This window comes from Bacillus rossius, chromosome 2 (assembly GCF_032445375.1).
Source record: "Bacillus rossius redtenbacheri isolate Brsri chromosome 2, Brsri_v3, whole genome shotgun sequence".
Classification (NCBI taxonomy): Eukaryota; Metazoa; Arthropoda; class Insecta; order Phasmatodea; family Bacillidae; genus Bacillus; species Bacillus rossius.
This window is the reverse complement of record NC_086331.1, coordinates 69,174,045-69,196,132: the sequence shown is the minus strand read 5'-3', so window position 1 is coordinate 69,196,132 and position 22,088 is coordinate 69,174,045. Positions and strand designations below refer to the sequence as shown.

General features: G+C 33.5%; 1 protein-coding gene across 1 annotated transcript in view; it reads right to left on the bottom strand.

The window, feature by feature from the left end:
* LOC134529352 (src kinase-associated phosphoprotein 2-A-like) overlaps positions 1-22,088 on the bottom strand; it is a 281,463-nt gene that overhangs the window by 116,831 nt on the left and 142,544 nt on the right. The gene's annotated exons all lie outside the window — the stretch shown is intronic.

The window sequence follows — 22,088 nt, the reverse complement described above, 5'->3', positions numbered from 1 at the left end:
AAAAATAATACCAGAAAACTTTAAGAAATATATTTTTTTTACAAATTAACTTTTATACGACAATATACGGTGACAATATCTGCGACCTTGAAACGAAATAAATACCAATACCTAATTAAAGCAAACAAACTAACTTTAATACGACACTATGCTGAGACATAATGTAGCAAACGGTGATTCGAAAATATAGCCAATATTAAACACAAGGACTTACCGTAAGAAGGACAGTGTAGGTATGTGTTGAGTTAGATTTGAAGTGTGACACCTAATCCAAATATATCAATAATTGTAACTACATTATACCTACCTTCTTGCGTGATAAACACATAGACGTACCTACATATTGATGAGTAGAAATCGTAAGTTGATTATTAAGTTGTAGAAGAATACGCAATTTTTTTTTACTTTTTAGTGCATATTAATTTGTTTTGGAATAATTTTTTTAAGTCTGGTTTTTGTAACTTTGTGTTTATTATTTTTATTTTTAATGAATCTGAAGTACACTAATTTGTCTGAATATGGGTAGACCTACTAAACGTGCTGCTCATATGAGACAGCGCCGTTTAAATGAAACAAACGAAGTCAGGGAGAAACGCCTATCTCATCAGAGGAAATCTATCTCGAGGACAATTTCAAAAGAGACTTGCGAAGAGCGCAAAAATAGACTTTCGAAAATGCGGTTTTACATGAAAAAAGTTTTTAACAGGGAAAATATCGAAAAACGTAGTCACCGTCTCGGCTTGATCAACGATCGTCTATCGAATGAGACAGAGGAGCAACGTGCCCACCAACTCGGATTGATTCATGATCGCTTATCAAACGAAACACCTGAAACTCGTTCACTTCAACTTAGTAGAATGCGACGAGTCAGTCATGTTTTGAAGCGGCCATTAATATTTTCGCTGATGAACCATGTGCCGTTTGCAAAATAACTCTTTATCCACAACAGCGTTCCAATTTACGAGCAGATTTGTATAGTACGCTATTACCTGACGAACTGTTTACTTTAGGTACAATAACTACCTGCACTCGCTGTTACAATAATAACATAATAATTTGCTTCTAAGAATTGAAGAGTTCCGTTACTTTGTAATGGATCCCATAGTCAGAAGCTAACTAAACTCTCATCAATCTACCCTTGAAGTACATCCTTTCCAATAAAAAAAAGAATCATCGAAATCGGTTGGCGTGTTATTGAGTTATTCTTCCATTTGTCGCCCACATACTTAATGCAAATTTAAGACTAATCAATTGTTAATTCACCTTCAGCATCTTTGTAGTAAACAATACAAGTGAATAATGTGACATTTGGAGAGTTCCAGTGTGCTTGCATGATTTCCGATTGGTGCCGGATGGTACAGTTTTCTGCAAAGTCTTGTAGCACAATGATTTCGTTGGGAGAAAGATTTTCCGTAAGTTGTCTTAATTCATAGTGCTGGCGCTTAGCATTATACACATGTCTGGCATTTATCCATAAAAATCTTCTTTGCCCTCAAAAAGTGTTCCAGTAACTTCACTTTTAACAGTGCACCCATTCTCAGTACCCCATTTGCAATAGACTACATCCAGCCCTGGGCACAGTTTTTCAAAGTAAGTATCTAATTTATCAACTCCACACTGTAAACAAAGTCTGTCAATACAAGTTTGGTTTTCTAGAGAGCAAACTGTATTTTGTACCACTTCAGTCAAAGATTTTGATAGATCAGGAACAATTTTATTCAGAGAATACAGTAACAGCTCAGCATTTGCATGATATATGCACACACACGTCTCTTGATCCTTTAGATTCATGGGTAAAACTTCTTTAGGCTTCAGTTCCTTAAATTTGGATAGTTTTAAAGGAGGAATATAATAATCCTTACAGAATATACTGAATGCTTCATGCAGATTTACTAACAACAACCTCTTTTGTCTTAGTTCACGTCCATTTTCTGTTTTGACGAACTTTACATCCTTTCGCCCAGGTCACTGCCGGCTGATATCATCCCTCATATAGAAAGCCTTAACAGATTTAGCGGTATCTTCAGAAACAACTTATGAAAGATAACTCAATAATCAATGCAATAGTTTCGAGGGACTCCAAGACTAGGACCAGTGGGTGATCATTCAATGATCAACTGAGTCAAAAACCCAAAGTAGGCACAAAGCTAAGACTGCAGATTCTAAACAATGGACACAAACTGAAAGCTGGGAATAATACCTCTTCAAATGAGAAATGAGGGCGCTCGTCACATAAACTCCCATGTCAGGGTTAACTAGGCTAGCCGTGACAGGAGTGAGAAAGCGCTGGATTTGGTATGGACCTGACCAGCGAAAAGACAATTTAACCATTCTCTGATCTTCCACTTTGCTGGTAAAATGTGCTTTGTACAAAACAAGATCACCTGGCCGAAAGGGATTCGCAATACGATTCTGGTTATATTTAATGTGACTCTTATCATGAGAACGCTTCAGATTCTTGAGGGCAGCTGCCCAAAATAACTTAATATTTTGTGGATCCTGTGGTAAAAAGTTATTTAGACACCAAAGATTAGACAAAGGGTTATTTGTTGCAAATTTAAACATTAATTTATATGTTGTGGATTTATGAGATTCATTGCGGGAGTAATTAAATTATATTTGAAGCCAAACTAAATGTTTGTCCCAACTAGACTGGTCTTTCACATGGAAAGCGATTAATGCTCAACAGAGGTTACAGTTGAACCTTTCCGCATGCGAAGGCGGAGGATAGTATGGAGAAAAGGCAATGTGACGAATGCCAAGGGTAAAAAACATATTCTTAAACAGTTTTGAAGTAAATTGAGATCTATTGCCTGAAACAATTGCAGATGGAATTCCAAAATTTACAAAAAAGAGATTGAAGAGCTCTGATGGTGGAAGGTGCATCACCTTATTTTAATGTAATCAACCAAACAAATTTGGAAAAGGCATCAACACAAACTAGCAACATATTATGCCTATTCTTACTCCTTGTCAAAGGACCAACTTTGAACATTTTTTCTGCAAGCTACTTCTGTGTACCTGTTTAAAATTTTGTGTTCAAATCTAACTACATGGATTTTGAATATTTTTCAGCTAGATGCTTATCTGTACTTAACAATTGTGTGGAGAGCATCTTTTGTCGAATTTAAATATTTTTTCAACTTGCTTTTCTGTACTTAAATCTTTGTGTGGCGAGGGGGTTATATGGACTTTGAATATTTTTCAGCTTAAAAATTTTATTCGATTGAGTGGATTAGTGTTTAAAAAATATTTTAATTTTTGTTAGAGAGATTTATTATAGTTTCAAGCAGGTGGTGCTAACTTAAGGATCAGTTTGACGATGATGTAGTTTGTAGGTTTGGGGTTATGTATGCAAGATTTTTCAAGTAACAGCAAGCTATGTTTTTAAAATTATTTTGTTATAGTTTCCTGTATGTCAGGATTCCTTCGCACGTTCCGTGCATTGAGTCCAAACTACCGATTGTTATGATCACAGCTACTGTTCATAAATGTCGTTTCTGTCCGGTTATGTTTTTCGTTGAGCCACAGCTGCTGCCATCATGTGCGTCAGTGCATTGAAAACTTGCAGCACGACCGCCAACATTGTCACTTATGTGGTGGGGTAGTTTGTTGCAGCGACAAGATACAGACACATTTTGCATCATATATCTGAGCTGTCCTCATGTATCTTTTGTTACAAAAAGTTCATCTAAACTAGTGATGTCGGACGACATGAGAATTCGGCTTGTGATCTCAACCCTAAACATAAAATGTATTCATGAGAGAACTGTGTCAAGGAGTTTTCCAAAGCTGACAATTTGGAAGCACATAGGAAAGTGTGAAAGGGACCTGTTCCACCTCCGACCAAGAAGCAGAGGATAGCTTCGCTCAAACCTGCAGCTTATGGCGATTGCAAGATGCCAGCAAACTTTGTCGCCAACTGTGGAGAGGCCGATACCGTCACCGTCGCCGCCTACTCAAAGTTAGCTCGCCTCACCTGTCCCACTGTCACAGTATGGTGGGACACACCATCACTACTGGGAACTGACTACAGGCGAGTGATTGTATGTGAGTGCCCTAGACTCGGGGAGAGACTGCGGATCGTAGAAGAGTGATATAATACGTGAAACAAGAGCCTCGATTTGGTCCTTGAGGGGGAGAGGGGGGGCCTTGAGCGTCGAGGTACGCCTATTAAACATATTCTTGTGCAAACGTTCGTTAGCAATTGATGTTTGTAAATACTTGTGTCAAGGTTTTAGGATATTTTGTATATACATAGTTTTGTGTTTTTTGTGTAAAATAATATCTTTTTTAATCAAATTATTTCTTTGAATTCATCTTACAAGGTATAAACATACACTTTCAAAGAAACTGTATTTATAAATGAAAAATAAGTAAAATATATTATAATATATAAAACATGAGTAAACTATATTATAATATATGAAAAATGAGCAAAATTTATTATGTAGGAAATAATAAATGCAAATATTTAAGAAACATTTAAGTATTTATTTCCATGCAGCTTTTAAACACGAATATGCAAAAATGATCCTGCTTGGAAGATACATTAATAAAATATTACTTGTGAGTTAGGACTCAGAAAAATTTCTGGTCCTGAACGATGTAACGTCTAGGTTGGAGTAAATTAATTAATTAAATTTATTGCATGAAAAAATATTAATTTGCTAAATATTTTTTAAAGGTGTAATTAATTTACTTTAAACATCAAATACACAATTATGAGATGGTTCATTTAATATATGATTATGTTTTTAAGAAAAATATAATGGTCACAACCACCATCATAAACAAAATGGTTGAGGATTTTGAAAATTTTTAGGATATTTAATTTAATTTATAGATAAATTTGGCCTATAAGGTTTATAACAACACTGGTAGGTAATAGAAACTCGACCTTAGATTCATGAGGTAGAGCGAGATTGATGTATTTTAGTAACCAACACCAGATACAAAGATGGTGACATCCATCAGATGAAATCAACGACCTAGAAATACATAGACTGCTAATAGGACGCCATATTTGATTTCAATTGAAACTCAATGTTATGATGTTGGTTATGATGGACTTTGACAGTTGAGGGGGCAAAACAAAGCGGTAACCTCCATCCCAAAGCAAGGAAAGCATGGCGAAGTGACTGTAATTTTATGAAACAAACGTGAATTTGTGGTTTATTGTGGTCCGAGAGATATGTTTATCTCCTCCAAGCTTTATCTTGAAGATATTTGTTAGCAGTTTTGTTGTAATAGCCAAGATCAAGAGGCTACTGTGACATATATTTTGACTGAAAGGTGTTCATCTGCTATAGCATCCCACATAACCTCAATGTGTCCCATACAGCACACAATGTTTCAGTAACATGTCTGTGATATTGCAGTAACATTACTATGTTTCGAATAGATTACATTTCATCTGTCATGTTTCTGGAATTTTTCATAAACATTTCATTGGACACATAGTACTCGTGTCTATAAATGAAGTTTCAGATACATTTCAGCAAGATTCGTTTGGCAATATTACATTGTGGTTGATTCTGAAATGTATCTGAGACATTATATTGAAACTTCCCATCATGCTTGTTGGCACTGAAGTTTAGAAATCTTTGTCTTTGTGTATTATTTCTTGTTTTGGCGCAGTATTTTGGTACTTGGATTTTTATATGTGGTGAATAAATTGTAAGTTTTAACATTATTTATTTCATGTTAGTTTACTTTTTTTTTGTTTTTACTTTCGCACTTAAGCAAGTACCGGTATAGAAACATTCTTTTATGCGTCTTCGAAATGTGTAAAGCTGTAGGTTAAGGAATGTCTTTTTTTGTCGGTATGCTTAACATTCCCGTGCCATATTTATATGTGCGCTGTTTTCAGTCTGATTTTTTAATTTATGTGATGCATTAACAGGATATTCGCGATTTAATAAAATTGCGAAAGCATCGAACAAGTTTTCTACTTACTGTAGCTATATATGGTCATTGACTGTAGAACACGAATGCTAATGTATGGGTTATTTATTATCTTTAGTTAAAAATCACACAAATATAGGCTTATAGGTTCCTAAATATTTTGGTTTTAATAGCATTTGATTAAACCAATTTATTTTATTCAGTTATCACCTTCGGGCTTTTATAATATACTTAAGTAAATATATTTAATAACCTATAATATGTAGTTAAGGGTAATTAATGTTTATTTACTGTGCACAACACATAAATTAATTATTTTGTGTTTATTTTAATATAAATATTGAAGTGTTTAATTTGAGATAATTTACAATTCTACTGGTTAAGTAATTATTTTTATTATGTTATGTTCTGCACTCTGTAGTACTTGCATCGTATGTTGTAGGCCTACGTATTACTATTAACGGAAATTTAATAAAGCCTGCTATTATATCTGGCTTGTCATAAATGTAATTTATTGTAAGTGAATGCACTAGGCCTACACATATAATTAGACAGCGGTTTCATTAATTGCCATTTCGCTTAACAAAGTTATTTCTGCAATCTGGCCTTCATTTTATTGGTGGGCTGGAATTGCAGCGCAAAATAATTGAAATAAATCTTGTCCTTTACCGCAGAGAAGGTACAAGTCTTCGAGTTGTGTTGTACTAAGCCTAAGCATCATTGGTTTTTCTATTTAAATTAGTTTTTCTTATGCTAAATTATGGTAGTAACCAAGTATGTTTGATTTGGAGAGTTTGACAAAACCTAATTCTATCCATTATATGACAATAAAGGAAACACATTAAATGATGATTTATTAGATTACATGTGTATAGTTATGTAGTGGTAGCAATTTAAATAATGAAAATAAACATTAAATGTGCACTACAAAGGATAATATTGAGAATCTGCTCAAAAAATTACTAGAAATTTTAGAGTATTATTGCACAAAAACATGGGCTGAATTGTAATGATGTAACATCACAGGCACTGTTCACACAGACACTTATTAGGAAATCATTAGGATTTAAATTTAAGTTTTCATTTAAAACTTTGCTTAAAATGTGTTATTATACAATGTCATGGGCCTCTTTGCGTTAACCAGACACCATTAAATTGATTATTAGGAATGTAAAAAGCATGTTAAGAAATTCCCAGTGAAGAAGTATTCCTGCTTAATAAGTTTGAAAAAAAAAATGCATAGGTTGCAATACCAATTTGTCCATTTTAAGATGCTTTCAGTTTTGAAATTTATCATTGGCATCAGAAACTTTTTTTCTGTTTGCATGGTAATTTAAAAATAAATAATGTAACAACTTAGTGTCTACATGTTTAAAAATCTCACATACATGTCATAATTGACCTGAAACAAGTTAAAAATAATTGTTTTTTCTTCTTTTTTTTTCCAGCAAAAATCTCCAAGAACATCTGCATAGAGAGTCAGTTAAAAGTTTCATGTATTGTATTTATTATTTATATATATATAGTTTTTTTTATTAAAGTCTACTTCTCAGACTACGTTGTTATTTGTTATTGAAAATACCCCTTTTCATCTTTGCCTCTATTGTTAAGTATTCAAATGGAAAGAACCTGGTTTGACCTGGTGTGGCTTTCTGATTATGGTTATACATGGTTCTTAACTTACTTCAGGTGCATTCTTGGCTGGTTTCATAACATAGATCATAGAAGTTACAATCCAAAACCCTATTGTCTGTTTGAATAAGTTTCTCTATCTCTAATGACTTCATTGTTGACGAGTTAGGCCAAACTAGCTACCTTCTATTTTGTACAAAGTATAACTCGCCATTCAAATTATTTTAAAATTTTGTACTGCATATTACAAAATTATTCATATTATTTGTTTACAATAAATTTGTGATCTCATTTGAATATAGTTTGTGTGGAAGTACTGTTGTGTTAATATTATTTTGTGTATTTACTTTGAAAATTTGGATATTAGAGACCCTATATACTATTGCCATATTGTATTTGTTGTTTTATCTTTAGGCTATTTAGTCAATTTGGTAGTATTAAAATACAAATATAAAACCTAGCTTAATCCACGAACTTTAGGTAGATTAACATGCTATCTATAGAAAAAATTAAGGAAACCAGATTTTTTATGGACTGCCACTATTGTATCTTCAGCAAGTCACTGGCCACTCAATGTTAGGGAAGCTGGATCAATTTGAGCTCTTGTCTGATACAATAAGTCTTTCAATTAGGGAAAGTGACTTTGCAATGTTAAAGAGTATTTCTCATTGCACATTTGTTTCATTCCCATTTATATTCCACTACTACACCACCATCTCACTTCATTTAGGCTGGTCAGACAAGTTTTTTGTTTAGTGAGGACAGCCGATTCTAGTCCAGTCTCATTTATGTTGAGCTTGTGTGAAATGGAAAACAATATGTCGATTATAAAGCTATATGATGAAATTGTATTAAGACTGCATTGTTTCATATTTAGACCCTCTGTAAATTAGTATATGTGTGTTTAAGAAGAAAAAGACATTAATTATAACATAAAATTGTTACATGTCTTTTGAGGGTTTTCAAGCGCACATTTTTTTCTTGCAAATGTCCAAAAAACAAGCACCAGCCATATATACTTACTATAGCATTAAATAAGGAGAAAAGTACATCACAATACGAGCACAGGTCAAGTCTCATGGCTGTTCATTATGTTAATACCGGTTTCCTGTGCAACATACAAGTAGGAATTTTCTATTATAATATGTTAGTGTATTGTATATAGGTATATTATTTTTTTATTTCTATAACATTTGTTTGAGGTTGAATGCGATTTTTTTTCTTGTGTGTATCAAGTATTTTAAGTTAATGTAATACCACATGATTATCTAGACCACTGATACCGTACACAATAACAGTGTCGTGATTTTTGAGAATGTCAACATCTGGAATGCAATAGAAAACCATACCCAAATTCTCAAGACATTGTTCAAATACAGATAAAGACATCGATGGACAAGTGCTCATTTATGATACTCAAAAACAAACTTGAAGTGGCCATAACACATTGGGTTGTGAAAATTATATTCTAAAATGCTCAGTAATCATGTCTCCTATGCAAGTGGGGTTTGGTTGTTATGGATTAAGTAAATATTAGCATACTTTCTGTGCTGAGCATAAGGAGATTACATCCAGATAGCTTGGGGAGCCTCAATTTAATTGATTCATTACAAGATGACATTGTCATTGTATTTAATAATGGAACCTTTGTGCATTAGCTTGTCCCTTTTTCCCCATGTACTGATGTAGATGCATGCCTGCCTGCCACTATATCACATTCAAATTCCCCATTAAAATAAAATGCAATGGACAGGAACCATGGACACCAATGCTGGGCTACCTATTACATTCATGTAAGTTTCATTCACTTTGCAAGCATACTGAAGACTTATTTAAATTTTACTTTTATAACCATAATTTGTTTTTAGAATAATAAAATAGTTGTAAAATTAATGTTAGGCAAGTCTGGTACGCTGACCTGGGAAAACATCTGATGTCTTTATTAATTTAATTATTTCTTTAACTTGGTTCATATATATATATATATAAATTATAAATTAAGCTCAGTAGGGTGGAGAATATGGTTTCATTAATTTACCTGAATTGTTGGATTTTGTCGGCCGGCCTTTTTAATCTTACATTAGAAATTATAAGTAAATTTTTAATTATTGTACAAGCCAAATTATTAAGTAATATAATCAATTATCATTACATTAAAAACGACAAAAATTTACATTCTATGCCCTACCAGAGCACATCTTTAAAATAATTTCAAACAAAATAATATTACAATATCTACTTTTTTATATAACCAAAAAATTACACATTACTATGGACAAGCAAAACTTGACGAAAACAAGAAGATACGAACAAGATCATATCAATCCACCGATTAACACTTTCTAAGGGTGTGGTCAAGGGGCATTATGCACAAAGTGATCAAGAGGAAGTGTATGAGGGAATGCTGTGATGAATTGGAACACAGTCACTGCACTTCACTGCAACTAGCTGACCAATGCAGCTGTAACATTATGGTATCTGTTAAAGTGCAATACTCTTTTAAATTATAAATATACCCTCAGTTATCCTAATTTCCAGAGGTATTTTGGGTCACATGATACATTTTATATGTATTCCAGAACATTTATGGAAATATTTCTGTTAAATGTTTCAGAAATATTGATGGGACATTAGTGGAAACATTTCAGAAACATTACCATTTGATGTTGCAGGGAGGTTTCATTGAAAAATTTCAGAAACATTACCATTTGATGTTGCAGGGAGGTTTCATTGAAATATTTCACAGGGCGGACATTTTGACGTTTCTGAAATATATCCGAGATGTTTCAGGTAGGTTACGAAATGTTTCAAACATGTTACAATGTTTCAAAAGTTATATTTCTGAAACATATCTGTAACATTTTGTGCTGTATGGGGTGGCATTGGAAGTTACCCAAGGACACTATAACACATGAAAGTTTCAGCTATGTCGGATCGTTTACATTTGCTGTACTATGTTATTATGTATTAACCAAAGGATTAGTATAAATTACTATAGAGAAATAAGAACATATTGCCATTTATAACCAAACATACTATGTTAAAAAGAATTAAGACATACCTACCTATTGAAATAAACAACTGGGAAACAAAATAACACGCAAATATCAGATTGGTGCTGGTTGTAATTATAGGCCTTTGTAAAAACAACAATGTAAAACAAACATCAATAAAACAATTAACTTATTAACAAAATATTACTGAGTATTATATATTAAGTAACGAGCTCGTGAACAACTAGGTACGTACCAAGTATTTATTTTAAATTGAAGTTAAAAAAAAAACAGGTTAAGTTACTCAACAAACATTATTTAAAAAAAGTTAATTCATTAAACAAATATTAAATTATTGAAGTCTTCTTATAATTCTTTCTTCATAAAGAAAATTAATTGCCGGAAATGTTCCAAAGTGTAGAAATCAATATTATTTCGTTGATTCAAGTTCAATAGTAGAAACTTGCATGATGATCACGTAGAAGTTTAAAACAGTTACATAACCTTAAAATAATAATAATGAAATTTCTGGCCTTTGCTTTGAAGAGGTCAATTCCCAAAAATGAATTTAGATTCCTGGAACACCAAAGCCAGGATGAGGCCCATGACTCGAACCGCTATGGAATGAAACCACAAAAATATTAACCTCCAAACATAAAAAATAATTATCATGGGATACACTTTTCCCACAGACGAAACATTTACTCACCCAAAACGGCGGTAACAGATAAGTTGTTACATTTTGTGGTGGTTTTTACATCCGCACCAAAAAATTACATGCCAAATGGCCGAAAAGAAATTGAAAAAGGGCAAGGTAAGTCTTTTTCGTTTAGCACGACAGAAATCATAGAGTTTACAATAAGTAGAATTATACAAACAAAACAAAATATTCATAGAACCAGTATTGTAGTAGTGTTTCCCTTACACATTTGATTATAATAGAAACAAACACATTTAAGACATTATTAATTAAATAGCTACACAAAACTTTAACATTAAGATAATGAAATATGTAAAGATAAATAAATATTAAATACAATCTTTGCATAAAAATTTTAAAATTTATTTAACATGAAAGATCAAAAAAAAGAAATGTGAATAAATTAATTACACATAAAATCACGAGTGCCATACCTAGAAACGGCACACTACGAAGCGTCGATATGCCGAATTCGTGTGTTGCCTACAATTGTACGAACAGAGTTTTACGTGCATCTGGTAAACATGGGCTATGGATAAAACTGTAAACATTTACTTTAGCAACATTGTTTAGTCAGTGCAGTTATGCTCCACATAAACTATGATGTAGCTAAAACTACTTTTATGATTGAGATGTCAAGTTTTGATTGTTATGACATTATAGTATTCTGTAAATTTTGTAACCCTATTCAATCATTTTATGGGGTACAGAAAAAGGGAGGTTTCAATTTTGTAATTATTTCCTTAGGTTATTTATATAGTTTTGTGTGTTGATTTATATAACTTTGCTAGAGCCAATTTTGTTAGTGAGTTAAATATGTATTTGTCACTGCCAATTGTAGCCAATACGAAAGGAATGATAAGGTGTTTTCATAAAAAATACACTTTTTACTATTGGTTTATTTACTGTAGCAACAAACGAAGTTTTTACAGCTTCTATGCAAAGGTATAGTGTTTTGATGTATGTACATTTGTTACTGTTGATTTATCCACTATATTGTCACTTGAAACTGACCAAGTCATTGTCATTTCTAGTTCAAGAGTTACTTCTTTGATGTGCATATATGTGTCACTGCAAATTATTTCACCATATTGTCGGAGGCTGACCTAGTTTTTACCGCTGCTATGACAACGGTGTAGTGTTATGATGTACATACATTCGTATTGAGAAAAATGCACTTGGTTTTATTTCAGTTTTGGAGATAAATTGTTTTAAACATACCATCAGGTTATTTGACTTCACGCCTTATTATAGCAGAATCTGCCAACGATATATCTATGTAACTTTGCATTTGGCTGCAGTAGTTCTGTCTTTAATGTATATCAGGAGCAGAAGAGGTCCAACGACCTTGCAGGACTCCTGAGTATTTTTGTGAGTGATATGCAATATGTGTGTGTATGTGTACATATATATAGAATTTTTTTTGTTATTATTTCCACTATCTCTGAAAATCATTTGGAAAGCTGGGAACTTTCATATATAAATATTGATGGCTTTACTCTAAGCTCACACTTTTATACCATCCATGAATATTTAAACTTTATTTAAAAAAGGTAAACATACCATTTATACACTCAGTATTTTTTTTCTGTTTGTATGTAAATAAAGTTTAAAGGAGGGCATGTGTATGCAATGGTGTGTGGTCACTTGTGTCTGTATATTTATTAATTGGTTGATTTAGCTACATTATGCAGATCACATCATGTTTGTAATGTAAATAGCTTTGCAACTCAGTACTTTTAAAAGGGAAGTAGCTTATTTCCTAAGTTTAAACATATTTGTCAAAGTGTATGTACATAGATTTCTCATCATGTATATATGCATTTGTAATATGAATTAATTATTACACCATGTATATGTATGTATCATTGACATGCTTCATATCCCTATTGTCTGAAAGACACATAGAGGTATTCACAAAGCGAAAATAAATAGATAAATCTGCTTCCTGTTTGTCATATATGATAACAGTAATTTGTTTGCAAATACCTTTTATATCTATGTCCTACAGTTTTTCAAATAATTTGTGCTCAGCAATATCAAAAACTTTTGATATGTCAAGGAATATTCCAAGTTATTTACAATTGTCATTATTATTGGTTACAATTTATTTCTCTGTAATAATTACTGGTACAACAATTACTTTGTAATATTTATTATTAAGTAATTTAAACTTGAAAAAATTGTTACTTAAGTTAATATTAACTTAAAAATTGCACTTAACTGTGATACAGGTGTCTTATGCTCACACTCCCAAACAACATGTTAAAACATAACTCTCAAAACAAATCAAAGGGTATTTTGATTATAAAAATTGAGTCAGGCTCAAGAAAGCCCTAATAACAAAAAATTAAAAAAAAAAAAGTGTGCAGGAAGCTATCTAATAACATTCACTTTTTCATATGATCATGATGATTTAAAATTAAGGCTTAGCAAGCATTCTTTGATTACTTGATGTCAGCTTGTCATGTTAAATTTTTTGATCTCAATATATAACCTGAATTAATGCCAATCTCTGTGTAGCTACCTAGGCACTTCATTTAAAAATAGGCTATGTGTAAGGTACTATACAAGCATTTGTGTAGAATGAAATGAGTACGGAGTGTTATGGATTAGCAAGAGAATGCATTGTTTGAAACAATTTCGACATAATGGTAGTCTGAGGTGAAACCACTAGGAATCTATCCCAGAATACCTTGGGGTTATGTATTTGAAATGAATTTGAATTTCTCTTGCAATTAGCCTTCAGCCCTGTAGCAAGTACTGCCTCTACCAACATCTCAATCCCTCAGCCCCTTCAACTTTTTCTGAAACTCCCTTGCTTCAGTCACCTTAACCACATCCTTCCCCAACTCATTACACTCCTTTATTGTTCTTTCTGTAATAGTGGTTTTCCTCTCTCTCTCTTTGTCCTCTTTCTCACCCCTTGCCTGATAAAACTTGTGAAATGGAAAAAAAAGTTTCTGTTATAAAAGCCTAAAAATAAACAAACTTGTTATCTACGGTATTAATGCACGAGGTAACATCACAAATATGTACTTTCAAACTCATCACAACACAGATAGCCTTCGTGGTGATTAGGCCATAATTAACTGTGAAAGAAAATGAACATAACTCTTTCGTCGTAAAAAATACAGCCACTTATGTTTTTTTTTAAAGGTGTGTTTACCTTGCCTGCCACAGGGTTCTGCTAAATTGTATGTTCTAGCCGAGGTGTACATAATGTATTTTAGATAAGTAGCGTTCATTATTTGCTACATACGATACTGGAACAGAAAGAAGCTATGCATGCTGCAAGTAGCTAAGGGACCTTACTTCCACGTGCTTAGCTAGACAAATGTTGGGGCAGGATAATTCTGTGAGCATACTTTAGTTCACCACACACACCTACGATCACTTTCAGTTTTAAGGAAACAAGCACAGCTGTGTTTTTTCAATTCACTATTCTTTAATTGCATCCTAGTAGACTATACCGGACCTTGTCATGTAAAAGGCCTTTCAACTATAAACGCAGTGTTTCGGCAACTGAACTATTATATAACTTAGGCCTATTTAACTTAAAAAGTTGCTTAATTCAATTGTTACGTAAATCATTTTAAAACGGTACATTTACAAATACTTTACGTGAGCCAAGATAAGCGAAATCGCGGGGATAAAATTGTCAATACAAGACCATAACAAACTTTTATTTACGGAAATTCCAACTAGGCACAGTGGTTGATTGAATCTCACTGTATAATTTATATTGTGCTGCTTTTATATAACACATTTTGTATGGTGACCTTACTTGTTACGAATAATTAGACTTTAAAAACGAACTAGTAGTTTCATTTGTCCATAAGGAACAATAAACAATGGATACGATCTTGCCCCCTCTTCTGTCAAAACATGTTTCTGTCTCACTCACTCGAAGAGTAGTTCCAGAGATTGCCGTCGACAGCAGCAAATGGCGCTGAAAGCATATGTACCAGCAGTCTATGTATTTCTAGGTCGTTGGATGAAATCAAGATGATGGTCTCCACGAAACGAAAATAAGATGACTGCCTCCAGCAGATGCTGGTGGTGCCAGCATAATAAAAATTGCAATGTACAGGATTGGGTTCTTCGATGACAATGTCATCGTAACGAATGTGCAATTCACACGATTGGGAACTCGGTGATGTCGTAACGAAACGTGCAACGTACAGATTTAGGGTATTTGATTCAAAAAATTTATTAATTTTTTTTATATATTTTAAATTTTTTCAAGTCTCCTATGTTAATAATTACAGATTTTTAAGATGGCAGACATAACATCATAATTAAAAATAGCGGAATGTTTTCGAAAGAAAAATTGTGGAATCCAAGATGGCCACTGCACCAGGGTCAAAGGTCAAAGGTCAAAGTCATCCAAGATGGTTGTCAGAAGTGATATATTCCAAGTTGGCCGCCGGAAATTAAATATTACAATATGGCCACGTGAAGTGATTTTATACAAGATGGCCACCGCGTCTCCCTGGCTCCCTAGCCGCCTGCCGGTGACCCCATACGAACAAAACCTACCTACTTAAAAAAAATCTTGTTATTTGTTATGATGTTGTTTGTGATGTTCGATAAATGCTAGTTAGTAATACCGGGGACTATAGTTGAACATGGAAATGGTGTTTTATTTTCGTTTTTCCCACTTGCTACCATCCACTAAAATATATACATAAATATTCTCCTAGCTTAGCCATGGTAATTTTCGCTAATTATTTTGAATGAGATTAATGTACCTTTCCCTTTAGGTCTAGCGAAGGACTCCTTGTCTTGCGACCGTGAGGGAGCATCCCACAGTCCACATAAAACAGCAGCTGCTTTTATACATTGTACATGACGAAAAAAAATGGTGACAAGCAAAATTATATATATTTTTCATTTGTAAAATCATATTATACTGAATAAATTTCCCAATGCTGACATAACAATATGGCATAGATAAAAATATTTTAATCTCTATTAGTGATTATAGAAATATATACATTCTAGTGAAGGTACAATAATAAAATATCTATCTCGATCTGGTCAGCACTGTACCTACAGCGGCAAGTGTTTTGATATAAGCTATAATGCCCATAGACATGAGAAGAATGATTGTGTTGAAAGCCCATTCCGCGAAATGGTATGATGTGGCAAGTGGGGCAAGTGGTTTACACAAGGAGAGAGTTAAAAAAGACATAGCAAGTCTTGGTAAGCTGACCCTATTCTTGAGATAGAGGACAGAAATGGTGTCGCTACTGTCAAGAATAATATGATGTACAATGAAAATGATTTACCTAGTCATAAATGTAATTATGTCTACATCTCTTCGTATGGGCAAGGTTCTTGGTTTGAAGGAACTGGAAAATTTAAGGAAGACAGTAACGATAAAGTACCATCTCCAGGAAGATTGGCAATACCTAAGCCGACTTATAATATATTTATCTATTATTTAGAAAAAAAATTGTTGGAAATAAAAATTTTTTTGATGATGATGACATAGCTCCGATGCCAAAGAGGACTAGATTTTGTTATAAGATAGTAGAAGAGTAGAGTGTGTATGTTGGTGATAAAGATTTTGAAAGCATCTCTGACAATGATCACGTTGATGATAAAGATCAGGATTAAATTGATTTTCATAACATAAACGTCAATAATATTAAAGAAGATGATGACATCGGATGAATTTGATTTTAGATTTTAGTAAGAAATCAAATTTAGAGAAATAAAATAATATTCATATTAATACAAATAATTGTTTATTTTTCAAATTTATACAAAAGCTGGCAAAATATCTCATTATTGTTTGTAGCCTGGTTTCTTAGTTCACAGAGTATGGTAGCTACTTCGTTGAGGTGTGACTAGTATCCTCCACTAATCGATGCCAATAGCAGTAGTAATGTAGTGCGCCAGGCTTCCAGGAGAGGTGCTAAAGTTCCGACCGCAATCTTGGATTGTGACGTCACGGTGGCCATTTTCGACTCAAAATTCCTCAAATATGACTCAAAAACCTCAAAAATTACTCAAAATGACTCAAAATTCCTAAAAATGTCCCATTTAATCGGGAAATATTCCCGTTTTCAGGGAAACTTTCCCGTTTTTGTAGTTCAAAATGCCAGCGGCTTGAAATGCCCATATTGAGACTTAAGCATCCATATCTACAGCCTCCAATAAGCCTATGACATCATCTTGGATTATGACGTCACCGTTGCAATTTCCGTTACGGCCGCCATCTTGAAAATATTTATTTATTATCTGATTTAAATGAAAAAATTTCTAAAACTTATAAACAATTTATTAATCAAATAGATATTTAAAATATATTTAAAAACACCACTCCACATATCGTTACGGTCTCCATCTTGGTTTCTAGAAATGTTGCATATTTTGTTACGCCCGCAATCTTGAACAGTATGACATAATCGTTGCACATTTCGTTACGGACACCATCTTGAATTCTAGATGGTTGCAATTGCCATTATGCTCCGTCATCTTGAAAATCGGTAATTATTATCCGATTTTAATGGGAACAAATTTTAAATTTATAAAAAAAATTATTAATCAAATTTTAATAAAATTATTTTAACGCACTTATGTCATGGAGCTCGGGGTTCTCGGTTCGAACCTGGTGAGAGCAAAAATAAAAAAATAAAAATGTTGACAGATACTTCCTCCACGGAAGCCGCCAGCAGACTGACCTCCCACCACTAATGCCAAGGTTTATATTACGTCAGCCTGTATGACGTAATTTCCGCAATCTTTTTGTTTGTTTGCTGAAGTCCACCATATTGTTTTCCTCGGCTATAGTGAGCTACAATAATGTTAGTTTCATTTTCGTCTACAAGAGCGCAAAAATCATTTTTTATTACTGAGGCGCCCGCCATATTGAAAACAAACAAACGACAGTGAAGAAGCACCTAAAGCTGTCAAGATCGAAAGCTGTGATGAAGCTCTGAGACCAAAACGGTGGAAACATCGTGATAAAATAAATAATTCTGATAAAGCTTATGATGAACACTGGGAAGAAAGTGATATTAAAAAATTAAGAACCGACATTCCAGGAAGATGGTGATAGCAGAAGATATTGATTATATGTCATGTAAAGATCTTAACATATTAGTTATCACCTGAGACTGTTGGAGGCAACTGTTCGTAGAGGAAACTTCTCGCATACCGATGAAGTATCGTCCATACTTAAAGAACTACGGGAAGCTGGCTACATACAATAACACTTGTTTTAACTGTCATGTGTGTAATATTAAAAAAAAAACATTTATTTAGATTTAAAAAGATGTTTTATTTCTATAAATTGATTTCTAAACAAGACTGAGATCTCGTAATACCGCTACCTCTTCAGGGCCGGCGCGTCCATATAGGCGAACTAGGAAACCGCCTAGGGCGCCAAGTAGCTGGGGGCGGCGCAAGCACGACACATAACAGCTGATATAATATGTTTAAAGATGATTGAAACTATATGAAAATGGGTTTTTGTAACAGTTTGGAATGTTTATATTGATATAAATAATTATTTAAAGTCCACGGTGACCTTTTTATGATTTGTAAGAAGTAAAAAAGTAAAAAAAAAAAAACACAAGCCTGCTTACAATTGATTGTTGACAAAATCTTAGGCTTACGTGATGTATTTTGAGGCAAGGAAAATTTTTTTTGGTGTGTCCATTTGAAGGTGGGGGGGGGGGGGGGTCATTAAGGTTTTTCGCCTAGGGCGCCAATTTATCTTGCACCGGCCCTGTACCTCTTCGTTTATTGTACTTCCATTTGTGCTTCCTCTTTGTGATATGTGCTTCCGATGGTAGGCCTACTTCATTTTCGTTGATTGTGCTTCATTTTTGTTGAATGTGCTTCCAAATGTGCTTCCTTTTTGTTGATTGTGCTTCCTTTTTATTGATTGTACTTCCAAATGTGCTTCCTTTTTGTTGATTGTGCTTCCCAATGTGCTTATGTTGTTGATTGTGCTTCCAAATGTACTACCGAATATGCTTTCGTTTCATTGATTGTCGATCGTTAAGTCTGTACTCAGGTCATGATTGGTCTCATGGTTCGGAAATGTTTGTTCTATACAACTGTCATTGATTATGACCTATTCTCGTGGTCCCAAGTCACTTAGCCTATACGTATAGCATTTTACATGAACTGTTTGGTATGTATTCTAAGTATCGATAAAAATTAGACATCCATGACAGGCATAGTGGCAATATATTTTATTCGTTGGACAGGTATCCTGTATAGTGATGATTTTCGTACAGTGAATTTTTAATAAACTCCAAGAAATTTGTTGGGAAACAGAATATAAAATTTAATTTAAGCTTTAGTTATCATTACCACTGTCCGAGAATCAAACCAAGGAGGAAAATATATCGCGTCAATAATTTTTTTTAATAATTGAATTATTGGATGGTTTTTGGAATTTTCCCGAATTTCTAGCTATATAATTACAGATTTACAAGATGGCGGACACAAACTTTTTGAAGGCCGGTTTATGGGGAACTCAGGCTACTTTTAAGTTTTTGAACAGGATTTATTAAATAGTATTTTACATAGGATTAAAATATTTTTATCGGGCAAGGGTAGAACCAAGGAAAGGAACTGATCGAATCAATTAGCATATTTATTGGAAATCGTTGAATGAATTATGGAATTTTTCCCGAATTTCTAGGTCAATAAATACAACTTTCCAAGATGATGTCCAAATTTCAAGATGGCGGGCGCCTAAGTAATATTAAATGATTTCTGTATTCTAGTGGACGAAAACAATATGGTGGACTCCAGCAGACCAAAAAAAGATTGTGGACATTACGTCATACAGGCTGACGTAATATAAAGCTCGACATTAGTGGTGGGAGGTCAGTCTGCTTGCGGCTTCCGTGGAAGAAGGATATGTCAACTTTTTTTTATTTTTGCTCTCACCAGGTTCGAACCAAGGACCCCGAGCTACATGCATAAGTGCGTTAAAATAATTTTATTAGAATTTGATTAATAAATATTTTATAAATTTAAAATTTGTTCCCATTCAAATCAAATAATAATTACCGATTTTCAAGATAAAGGAGCATAACAGAAATTGCAAACATCTAGAATCCAAGACGGTGTCCGTAACAAAACGTGCAACGATTATGTCATACATTCCAAGATGGCGGGTGTAACAAAATATGCAACATTTCTAGAAACCAGGCGACCGTAACGATATGTGCAATGGTGTTTTTTAAAATATTTTAAATATCTATGTGATTAATAAATTGTTTATAAATTTTAGAAATATTTTCATTTAAATCAGATAATAAATAAAGATTTTCAAGATGACGGCCGTAACGGAAATTGCAACGGTGACGTCATAATCCAAGATAATGTCATAGGCTTATCGGAGGCTGTAGATATTGATGCTTAAGTCTCAATATAGACATTTCAAGCCGATGGCATTTTTAAGGGAAAAAAACAAGAAATTTTCCCTCAAAACGGAAATTTTTCCCGCGAAAATGGAACATTTTTAGGAATTTTGAGTCGTTTTGAGTCATTTTTGAGGAATTTTAGTCATATTTGAGGAATTTCGAGTCCAAAATGGCCGCCATGACGTCACAATACAATATGGCGTCGGCACCTCAGCACCTCTCCTGGAAGCCTGGCGCAGGAGCGGCTATGCTACACTACTAGTAGTCTCATACAATCGACTAAAATGGTAGGATCTTCCCATGTTCTCTTCTTATTATTTGTTTATTATTGATAATTTGAAGAACTCTGTAGTCTTTGGTTTTATCGTCAGCCTCAAAGTAACTGTCAGCAACATAGTAGAAGTCAGCATGTTCACCTGGATTAATGTAAGAATTCCTAATCTTTGATGTCGAAGCTTCTTCATCATTTTCAAGCTTTCTTTTTAAGACTCTTATCATTTTGTCAATGTACGGATGATCTATTTTAAATAAGCATGAATATATTCTCACTTTTCATTGTGATGATACTTCCATTGGTTTCAATTTTCCTTAAACCATTAGCATCCTTCATTTTATGTTCTTTGTCAAGTTAAGGAGAGCTATGAACATAATCGCATTCAAGAGAAGGGAGTTTATTTACATCATGCAGCACACTCTTCTTTAAAATATTAGCTCCATTGTTGTCCTGTATCTTGTAAGTGAACTTAACTTTTCAAGTTCTGCCATATATTTTAAAGGTATCATTTCGTGTAAACAACCTGCTACACCTATCACAGCTTAACAATTTGCATAATGGGTTTTAACACAATCATACTTCTCATGATGTCTACCATTATTTCTCAGAATAAACCGTTTGCTGCAGTATCTACACTTGGTGTCCTTTTGAAACAGCTGCAGGCAACGAACTATGATCCATATTAATGTCTGCTACTAATACCAGATGCATACTGAGAGTTTTTAATTAGAACAATTACTTAAATAGAATTTCGAATATTTCGTCAGTGAGTTATTTTATCTCATAGAAGAAACTTGTCACACGTAGTTCCTATTCCTACCTACAGATGCCACCACATGTTTTGTTGAGGTAAATATGATTTATTTTTCATGTGAGATGTGGATGCTCACTCATTGGATGCTCACTCACGATCGTAAGGGAAGGAGGTCTTTGCTAGACATTAAGGAGAAGGAAGTTCGTCTTGCATTATAGTTTTTCTCAGCTGTTTTAAGGCATAATCGACTGAGTAATTTTTTTTTGTTTGATTTCCACCTGATTAAATAATATTGTAATTGCTTATTTAGCAACAGGAATTCAGCAACCTATATGCATCTTTGTAGAAAATTGAATGTCACATTTCGAAAAAAATACATGTAGGGATTGTTTTCTCAGGAATAATCAGAAACAATCGGAGAATATCA